This window comes from Phyllobates terribilis, unplaced genomic scaffold (assembly GCF_046119375.1).
Source record: "Phyllobates terribilis strain yellow unplaced genomic scaffold, ASM4611937v1 Scaffold_86__1_contigs__length_6382490, whole genome shotgun sequence".
NCBI lineage: Eukaryota > Metazoa > Chordata > Amphibia > Anura > Dendrobatidae > Phyllobates > Phyllobates terribilis.
The window spans coordinates 212616-224342 of NW_027362846.1; positions in this window are offsets into that span (position 1 = coordinate 212616).

Below are 11727 nucleotides of genomic sequence, written 5' to 3' on the forward strand. Positions count from 1 at the left end.
ATTTTTTCTGCTCAGGTCAGCCGAAGATTTTCATATTCGACTCCTGTGACCATGAACCTACCAGATGATCAGGAGAAGGTGTTTCACACTATACAGTGGGAATCTTATAGTGTGACAGGGGGAGAAGACCAGGAAAATCCGGAATCCAAAGAATAAGAAGAAAAAAAAGGAAGACACCGATCAAAATACATAACTATTAGAGGACTTATTATCTTGGGACTAATACTGTAATGACTTTGTATTATTTTTTGCTTTTTTTAGGGATTTTTGCCGCTCCAGACACAAGTTTATAAAATGATGAATTACCGTAAAAATCATGTTTATAATAATTAATCTTTTCATATTACATCAATGTAAAGTTGTACTCTGGAAAGAGTACAAGAGGGGGGGACTTGTAAGAGAATGAGAAATCCTAATATTCTGAGCAGCCATGTTAAACCTAGCAGCCATCTTGTTCAGAAGTTTGAGAACTGAGTTTTGCAGCTAATGAGATGCATGTCCTACACATGTCCTAGTCACAATGCAGCCATAAAATGATGTCAGTGCCATTAGCAGGTATGGTTAGTATACACAAAGGTTAATAGCAGCAGCTGCAGGTCAATGTGAGAGTAAATAAGTGGTGTTAAATGGTAGTAAATATTGTTATTGTAATTGTTGTATAGAAATTAGGACAATACAGTTGTCAATATGTAATTTCTTAAGTAAGGACATGGGGATTTATGGATTTAATGGAGTTTGGTAAAAATACTCATGAATATTGTCATGTTGCATTATCACATTGTTGTCTAAAATGCACGTCCTCCCTGCAGTATGATGTTATCATGTATATGCCTTTTGCCGCAATATGTAGTTCCTTTGTTTAAGCTATGCATAAAAAGGCTCTGATACTGTTGTCCGGGGCCATTCTATCGCCAGTCTACAGGCAGTCCATGAAAGTCCATCGCCAAGGCCACACCATGGCCAGACCGAAGCCACTCCATGGCCAGACCATCGCCAGATATCCCAATGCTGTTTTGCTTATCTAGACACCTGCGAGTGTCAAGTGTATTTTCCCTGCCTGCATTCTGAACTGTTCTGCCGCGTACCTCTGAGTAAACTTCATTCTCTGCTTTGAAGAATTACAGTCATATGAAAAAGTTTGGGCACCCCTATTAATCTTAAGCTTAATGTTTTATAAAAATTGGTGTTTTTGCAACAGCTATTTCAGTTTGATATATGTAATAACTGTTGAACACAGTAATGTTTCTGCCTTGAAATGAGGTTTATTGTACTAACAGAAAATGTGCAATCTGCATTCAAACAAAATTTGACAGGTGCATAAGTATGGGCACCTCACCAGAAAAGTGACATTAATATTTAGTAGATCCTCCTTTTGCAAAAATAACAGCCTCTAGTCGCTTCCTGTAGCTTTTAATGAGTTCCTGGATCCTGGATGAAGGTATTTTTGACCATTCCTCTTTACAAAACAATTCCAGTTCAGTTAAGTTTGATGGTCGCCGAGCATGGACAGCCCTCTTCAAATGATCCCACAGATGTTCAATGATATTCAGGTCTGGGGACTGGGATGACCATTCCAGAACATTGTAATTGTTCCTCTGCATGAATGCCTGAGTAGATCTGGAGCGGTGTTTTGGATCATTGTCTTGCTGAAAGATCCATCCACTGCGTAACTTCAACTTTATCACTGATTCTTGAACACTATTGCCAAGAATCTGCTGATACTGAGTGGAATCCATGCGTCCCTCAACTTTAACAAGATTCCCAGTGCCGGCATTGACCACACAGCCCCAAAGCATGATGGAACCTCCATCAAATTTTACTGTGGGTAGCAAGTGTTTTTCTTGGAATGCTGTGTTTTTTTGCCACCATGCATAGCGCCTTTTTGTATGACCAAACAACTCAATCTTGGTTTCATCAGTCCACAGGACCTTCTTCCAAAAAGAAATAGGCTTCTTCAAATGTGCTTTTGCATACCTCAGCCGACTCTGTTTGTGCGTACTTGCAGAAACGGCTTCTTTCGCATCACTCTCCCATACAGCTTCTCCTTGTGCAAAGTGCGTTGTATAGTTGACCGATGCACAGTGACACCATCTGCAGCAAGTTGATGCTGCAGCTCTCTGGAGGTGGTTTGAGGATTGTCCTTGACTGATCTCACCATTCTTCTTCTCTGCCTTTCTGATGTTTTTCTTGTCCTGACACTTCTGGCCTTAACAAGAACTGTCCCTATGTTCTTCCATTTCCTTACTATGTTCCTCACAGTGGAAACTGACAGGTTAAATCTCTGAGACAGCTTTTTGTATCCTTCCCCTGAACAACTATGTTGAATAATCTTTGTTTTCAGATCATTTGACAGTTGTTTTGAGGAGCCCATGATGCCACTCTTCAGAGGAGATTCAAACAGGAGAACAACTTGCAAGTGGCCACTTTAAGTAGCTTTTCTCATGATTGCATACACCTGGCTATAAAGTTCAAAGCTCAATGAGGTTACAAAACCAAAAAAAGTGCTTTAGTAAGTCAGTAAAAAGTAGGCAGAAGTATTTAAAACAAGAAAATGATAAGGGTGCCCATACTTATGCACCGGTCAAATTTTGTTTGAATGCAGATTGCACATTTTCTGTTAGCACAATAAACCTCATTTCAAGGCAGAAACATTACTGTGTCCAACAGTTATTACATATATCAAACTGAAATAGCTGTTGCAAAAACACCAATTTTTATAAAACATTAAGCTTAAGATTAATAGGGGTGCCCAAACTTTTTCATATGACTGTATCTACACTGTTTTCCAGGATCTTCTAGTTCTCAGTAAGGACTTTCTTACACATTCAGCAGAGCTGTGTGTGTGTGTATATATGTGCATGTAGCAGAGCTGTTTGTGTGTGTGTACATATGTGCATGTAGCAGAGCTGTTTGTGTGTGTATATATGTGCATGTAGCAGAGCTGTTTGTGTGTGTATACAGTACAGACCAAAAGTTTGGACACACCTTCTCATTTAAAGATTTTTCTGTATTTTCATGACTATGAAAATTGTACATTCACACTGAAGGCATCAAAACTATGAATTAACACATGTGGAATTATATACTTAACAAAAAAGTGTGAAACAACTGAAAATATGTCTTATATTCTAGGTTCTTCAAAGTAGCCACCTTTTGCTTTGATGACTGCTTTGCACACTCTTTAAATGAGAAGGTGTGTCCAAACTTTTGGTCTGTACTGTACATGTGCATGTAGCAGAGCTGTTTGTGTGTGTATATATGTGCATGTAGCAGAGCTGTTTGTGTGTGTATATATGTGCATGTAGCAGTGCTGTTTGTGTGTATATATGTGCATGTAGCAGAGCTGTTTGTGTGTGGATATGTGCATACAGCAGAGCTGTTTGTGTGGATATGTGCATACAGCAGAGCTGTTTGTGTGGCTAAGTGCATACAGCAGAGATGTTTGTGTGGATAAGTGCATACAGCAGAGCTGTTTGTGTGTGTATGTGTGCATGTAGCAAAGCTGTTTGTGTTTTTATCTGCATGTAGCAGAGCTGTTTGTGTGTATATGTGCATGTACCAGAGCTATGTGTGTACATGTGCATGTATTAGAGCTATGTGTGTGTGTGTGTGTGTGTGTATATATGTGCATGCAGCAGAGCTATGTTGTGTATATAACACTGCAGAGAGACACTAACAATAGATTTATTACATCCCTATTCTACCCCAGTACATAAAATTTGTGATACTGACCCCTCCATTTTACACCACCAGGGAAGTTTTAATTAATAGGAAATAAATTATTTCCTATTATATTATTATAGCACCATTTATTCCATGGCGCTTTACATGTGAAAAGGGGGTATATATAGCAAATACACTTACAATAATCTTGAACAAAATGAGTTAGCAACTGGTACAGGATGAGAGAGGACCCTGCCCGCAAGGGCTCACAATGGGTGCGGATACAGTAGGTGAGGGTAGTGCAGCTGTATGGTGGAGCGGTGGGTTTTCTTTTTTCTGCTGTCTAAAGTTGAGGTGCGTCTTATAGTCTGAAAAATGTGGTATATGTGTGGTGAGCACATTGAGCCCCCAGGTGTTTCACAGAAGTTTATAATATTAAGCTGTGAATATACAGAAAATTAAATTTTTCCCACAAAAATGTTTTTTAGCCCTAAATTTTGGATTTTCACAAGTGTAACAGGAGAAACTGCACCATGTAATTTGTTGTGCAATTTCTTCTGAGTACGCCGATACCCAATATGTGGATGAAAACTACTGTTTGGGCTCACAGCAGGACTTGTAAGGGAAGAAGCATCAAAATTTGCTGGAATAATTAGCGGATGCCATGTCGCGTTTGGAGAGCCATTTCACTTTTCCAGAGCCTCTGTGCTTCCAGTACCGTGGAAGCTCCAATATTTCCATTGACAGATGACGGACCTGAGTGAGGGCTTTTTTGTGGATTGATTTGAATCTTTTATTAGGAACATTTTACATAACATTTGGGATCACATTTATCCTACATTCTACACTGAGCACTTACATCGGGGTTTCCATATAAATCTCTGAGTGACGGGATTCAGATGAAACCCCCAAGGGATCCATTAACTATAATGAGGCAGCAGAGTTACTCTGGACTCCGTCTGGCGTCTGTTCAGCGTCATCCCTTCTTTTCAGAAGTGCACAAAACTGTGGCCGTCCATACTTTTATGCACGCCTAAATAGACAGGACACTGCCGGATCATAAGCTAGACTGCATTCACAGTGCCTTCATCTGCCTCATTACATTGAGTCTTCCGCCGAGAGTTCTGTCTGTATCACATATTTCAGAGATTTACATGGAAACCCTGGTGTAAGCGCTCAGCACAGGATAAATGTGAGCCAAGCTTTACTGCAATCTTTGAGAGGCAGAATGAACAAATCAGCAGCAGATGAAGAATTGTTTTTATTTATTTTTTACACCGTTCATCGTGCAGCATGAGTGACTAGGCGACATTATTCTTCGGGGCGGTGCAATAACAGCAATACCATATTTATATAGTTTTTTTAAGTTTGGCTTTTGTCACACACTAAAAGATGAAAAGATGATTTTTTTGCAAAAATTAGTATCGCCATATTTTGAAAGCTATAATTTTTCCATATTTCTGCCGACAGTCATGCAATAGCTTATTTTTTGCGGAACGAGTTGATTCTTTTATTGGTAACATTTTTGGGCACATAACATTTTTTGATCACTTTCTATTGCAATTTTTGGGAGGCAGAATCAATAAAAAACAGAAATTCAGGAATTGTTTTTTTTTTTAATGTTGTTCCGCATGTGGTAAAATTGATAAGGCAGGATTATTCTTCGGGTCAGTACGATTACAGCGATACCACATTTATTTCTTGTTTTTTTATGTTTTGGCGCTTTTACACAATAAAAACTATTTTATAAAAAAAATATTTTTGCATCACTTTATTTTAAGAGAGCTATAACTTTTTTTATGTTTCCACTGAAGGAGCTGTCTGGCAGCTTGTTTTTTGCAGGACAAGATGACGTTTTCAGAGATACCATATTTATTTACATTTCTATTTTTGATCACTGTGAAGAAACGGCACCAGGGGGGCCCCTCAGAATCCCGCTGTCACCGCTTCTTCTGGTGGATCCACACCCCGCCATCCGCCTGACGTCACACTACGCCAGATGGAGCACATGATACGGATCTACCCTTTGCACCGTGACGTTCCGCACCCCCCTCAGGGACGCGTAAGGTCAGATCGGCACAGTTCTACACCGTCACCTCCTGTCCATGCGGGTACAGAGAGGCACCAGGGAGTGGGACAAGGTGGTCCACTCAGACGCTGATGTGGCCCAACACCCTCCCACACTCTTGACAGGCTGAGAGACTCTTTCACTACTCCAGTGAAGTAGAGCCTTGTAGGCCTGGATAGAGCTGCCACCAGTTTCTATTTGATATAACAGACTTATATTGAGCTAGAAACCAGCCCGGTAGTGCATTCGTTGGACCAAACAACAGACGTAAGGGTCGTGGTTCGAGATAAAAGAACAGCCCAAGATTAAAAGTATATATTTAATCGCCATAAGGGCTCACTAAACAATCTACTATATACATCAGGCTTTATATATACAGTGGGCAGAGTTACAAATACAAAAGCATGGTACATCAAGCATAACAGATCTTAAAGTCAATTACCGGTTAGATGGAAAGCATGCCTCGGGGATTGGGCGACCACATGGGGAAGAATGTGTGCCCTGCTTGGTTGCTGGACTTGTCCCTCAAGTCTGCATGTCACAAGCTTCCCCAGGGAAAAGACAATAGGCTTTTGCTACACAGACCTTCCAACTCTCTGGGAACTCCCACTACCTGCCCCCTGTTCATCCCAAGTCTCCGCCCCCTGTTCCTTCCTGGCTAAGAGACTCCCAGAACTAACATGGCCCATACCTCCTTACTGGATGGTCCCAGGGAACCGATTCTGGTGTCAATGGACCCGGCTGGGCCCCTGCTACGTGTGAGTACCAAACACAGCAGTTGTAGGAGGTTTCAAAAGGCTAAGACGTGTATCTCCTTGTCCCTACATGCTAGAGTGGGCTAGGATGCAGTCTGGCGTTCACTATCTTCCCCTGAGCTAGAAAATCCATTTTGTGAAGAGCTGGGACATATAGTTCTTCCACAGCTCGGTATTGAAGTATGGTACCTTACACAACATAGCACATGTTGAGAACAAAGAGAGGATCTCGGCAGGAAGCCTGCCTGTAGCTCAGCTCACAGCTGCCAGGGGAGGGGGATTTCTCACCCCTCTTTGCTGGCTACAAAGGAATTCAAGAGAGTCGGATTACACTATGCCTGGAGACCTGACAACCAGGGCACATGTGATTATTCTAGAATATTCTTCATAATCACATTTTATTCCACTTTTTGTTTGGCAGTATGATGATAAAACATCATTTTTTGGCTTGTTTTTATTTTTTAATTTTTTACGGTGTTCAATAAAGGGGTTAACTGGCGGGAAGTTTTATAGGTCGGGTCATTCCAGACGCAGCAATACCAATTATGTGTACTTTATTTGTTTATTTTTTTATCGTAAAAATATTTATGTACAAAATATATATATTTTATTATTTTGTGATTTTTTTTTTGATATTTTTAAAATTTTTTTACTTTGTTCCACTATGAAACTTTCACTTTTTGCAGTCTGATCGCTTATAAAGAATAGCAATGCAATAGCTTTGCTATGCTTTACAAACTGTCAGCGCTGCACTGGCAGACAAACTTGCTCTGAGCATGGTGTGATAAGTTTGCTAGCTCTGATGACCCGGATGTCGTCATGATGACATCGGTTCAGCATGGCGCGGGGGGCGCCGATTGGAGGGCAGAGGGGGCTCCCTCCTAAATGCTGGGATGGATATCAATAGCAGCTGTGAGAGGCTAAAGTAGCAGGAGCGGTGCACTGAGTGCCGGGTGTCAGCTGTCAGATCAGTTATTAACTAAGTGCAATAAGGCAAATGATCCCTAACTCAAGATTCTCTATTAATATATAACGTTTATTTACCAATAACAATAAAAGAAAAATTGTGCAATTTTTAAATGACAGTGAATGTGTGGTCTTTATATAGTCTTGATGTAAAGCGTTCTAATTTATTGATTTGTCACCAGTGAGAGAAACTATATTGTCTTTTCCAACTTATCGTCTATATTCATTGATAATGAACACATCCATTAGAGGACGTCTCCTACTAGTCTGTTGTCTCACTGCCAAAATGTATGATTTTTTTAAAGTATGATTGTTTTGCACATTCTGCACTTTAATATTATATTTTATATTGGAGTTCTTGTGCATGCACTATTCACTTTATGTATTATATCTCATACATCACGTTGCACTTTTTGGATCATGTCTAACCATTGCACTATGCACTTTACGAACTGATCTAATGAACACTCAGCTATGCATTTCTTGAATTTTTCTTTCATATATTTTGCACATTTAAGTGTCCCTAATCTTATAATTGCACCATAATGTCTATTCTTCAGGCAGTTATGTACTTGATGAATTCTTCTCAAATGCATTCAGTTTATTTGTATCATTCGCTCACTCTTTTGACATATTTGGGCTGGATTCCCTGGCTACGTGTCCTGCTTTGCCTCTCTCCTCCCGCATTGTGTTTACACGTGTGGGCGGGCGAGGGGTGACACGGGTTTATCCCCTCCTACCTGGATGGGTTGCCATGGTCTGCGTGTCCCTGTCTTTCCTCTCCCCACCCACATTCGGATCTAGTGCGTGGGTGGTATTAGGTGGCTTGGGTCACAGGTCCATTGCTCCCTGCCAGCTGGGCTTCTGTGGTTAGGCGTCCCAGCTTTGCCTCTCCCCGCCCGCACTGTGGTCACGTGTGTGGGAGGGCGGAGGTGACAGATCGCCATGGCAACGCATCCCTACCTTGTCTCTCCCCGTCCACATCAAAATTTCTTCCAGTGTGGGTTGGCGGAGGTGACGTGGGACGCCGACCCTGGTTGTTCCAGCGTGGGATACAGGCAACGTGAACATCTCAAACACCTGTCATTGGTAAGCCATGATATATAAACCTTCTCCTGACACCTTTGCATCACCCCTCAGAGGAAGCTGCACGTGAAACGCGCATCAGGGGTGTCCCATTGGCAGTCACACAGGTCACCTTATATCTTCATATTTTAGGTATACTCTGGGCCTTTTCTTTACTTGGATTCATCCATATAACATATTTCAGGCAGACATTCAACTCTTTTTACCTAAGTTCCTGTGTCACCATATTTGTGTGTTGTTAAGGACACACTGATTCCTTGCTTTATTTTATTTGACTCGCTCAGGTCAGTCGTATATCATGGTTTGGTTTAGTGCATAAGGAAATCTCCTTTGTTAGGATTTATTGCCACCATTGTATTCATTCATTTATTTATAAGCATGAATATGTAGACCATGCATAGTGTTTTTTTGGGAATCATTGTCTATGACTATGATTGCAGCATTTTTTCCTTCATGATGCTGTTGGTGTCCAACATTCTTCCTGAGTGACATTGCCTATGTCTAATACTCTCTTTTTACCAGTAATGTATTGTGTTAGTTGTGTTAATAAACAGTCTTATGTTTGGCTTATACTCCTGTGTATTTATTATGATTTTGTAATCTTCTAATCCCAGGGAGTAGGTGGCTCCTCCAGGTTGTAAGTTCTATAGAAAAGGGCTTTTAATGCACAAAGTCATTCAAACAGTTTTGGGTGGAGGAGAACGTTGTGGTCTAGAAGCAAAATGGTAATCACACGATTGTGATAAGGCCGGACTACACCATTGATAAAGCAGCCACAGCCGGTGACTGAGAAGAATCTGTAAATGTTTTGGATTTTCAGATGATTATGAATTTCAGAAATACCTTATGACAGTTTTTCATTAATACTTTTTATGTTTTTGTCTGATATTTGTAGTTTTTATTTTTTTGTCTTTATGCTGTAGTACACACTGATGACGGTCTTGAGGACCGAAACAATTGTACCTGTGTTGGACTGCAATTAAATACTTTAAAATTATGCCTGTTTGATTGCCAAGTTTCATTTGCCTTTTGCATGGTTTTAGACCCTACTTGCGCACCTATTCCAGCAGTGCTGCAGTTTTCTACACTATTATCTACTCCAGTATGTAAGCACGCTGAAGTGTCATGTCCTCTTCCACGTTCTCGTATAACGTTGAGGAAACATCAAATATCATTGCACAATATAACCTATTGTGTGATTTCTTAAAAGTCCCCCCGAAGGAGATGCGAGGATGGAACTTATAGCGAGAATTTCGCCACCTCACCAGCATCGAGTTGCATTGTGCCACATTGTTGGAATACTTGAGAGTACAAAGGATCCCAAGGGCATTGAGGGTCCCAATTTGTCCAACCCTGTTTAGCGATCAGTCTGAGTACTGCATAAAATTTGAACATATACTTAATAAATGTTCTTTTGATATTATTACCCTAACAAATGACTACTTACAGAAGGCTATTGTATCTACCAAGGAACAGGTAAAAAATATTGAAACTCAGCTTGCTGCTACTATCTCTACACAAGAACTCATCACTCTACAAAACAAGATGAGCATCAACGAGATACGGAGAGCAAAAAAAGGAATAAGTTTGCGAGATAATGAAGATTATGAGCAAGACTGGGTCTATAGATGGCAAGACAGATACACCTCAAGAAATTATCCTCCCAGATTTGCCAAATCCACTACAGATCCTTCTACCTCCGGTTCGGACACAGGCAGGAGGGACCTTTTCACCACTTCTGCTCGTTTTTTTTAGATCAAGGAAAAAGATATTCTCAACACAGAAGAACAGAAGAGGTGGCCAACACAAGGGAAAACACTGACTTCATCTGAGTGACCCGCTCCCAGGGACACAGCACCCTTGGTGGTAAATATCTCCTCTAGGACTTTGAGTATTGCACAACTTTCTGTACCACAGAAGGGGTTATCTTTTTGTCCCACTAACAAGTACAAAATGTTCAATCTTGATATGGAGTTACAGCGATTTTGTCGCTCACTACGCCTTAGGACACACTTTACCAATGACACACCAGGCAATACCTTGTCTATTCCCTCTACCCTCTCTGATGATAATACCTCCATCACGGCGCCAGTCTCGTCCTACACCCCAAAAGTGCATACAGACCCCCACATGACTCACATGCGCTTGAGACCTTCATTGGTTTCGTGGATAGTGCCTTTACAGACTTACATTCCAAGGTAGACAAAGGGCTGCTTCATTACCAGTCCAATCTTTCTCCCCTTGACCTTCAGGCCCTCAGAAGCCTTCAGGAAGAGAGTAATCTTATCATCAAACTGGCATACAAAGGGGACACCATAGTAGTGATGAATAAAGGGGATTATCTCCTGGAAGTCAATAGACAACTTAACTCCACATACCATAGACTACTCCATGACCCAACACACCAAGTCAGGACAGCAATAGCATCTGTGTTGGAACATTTTCTCACCAGAGGAGTGATTGATAGTAAGACAAGTGATTTTCTCACTAAGCAACATCCTATCACACCTGTCTTTTATGTACTCCCCAAAATTCACAAAAGCCTTGACCATCCCCCCGGTCATCCTATAGTAACCTCGACAGACTTGCTTCTTTAACCTTTATCAATTTTCATAGAGAAAATATTGATACCATTGATTAAAAAAGTCCCTCCTTTTTACTAGATACAGGAGCTTTTCTCAGTTTTATCACCGACCTAAAATGTGTCCCCCCTGAATCCGTCTAGGTTTCTTTTAAAGTCAACAGACTCTATGTTTGCATTCCACATTCCGAAGGTGTACGTGCTGTACAGTCTGTTGCTTGAGTCACAGACATATGCCCTTATCATTGAACTTTGAATTGAACTCCTGACGTTAGTTCTTACCAAAAATAATTTCTTGTTCCAAGATACTTTCTTCCTACACACTAAAGGGACAGTGATGGGCTCTAACGTGGCCCCCGCTTATGCAAACTGTTATATGGCCACCTTTGAGGCCCAAGTAGTTTACTCCAATCCATTCTTTCGTAATCACTCCATCGCATGGAAACATTACATCAATGACATTTTTTGCATATGGGGGTGCCCACAGGAATCTCTAAATGAGTTCTATGACCTCCTGAATTCCAGACCTGGGCTTTACCATGACTCACAGTTCTCATCAAATCAGTTTCCTGGATACCATAGTCCTCAAGGACCAACAAGGATTACTA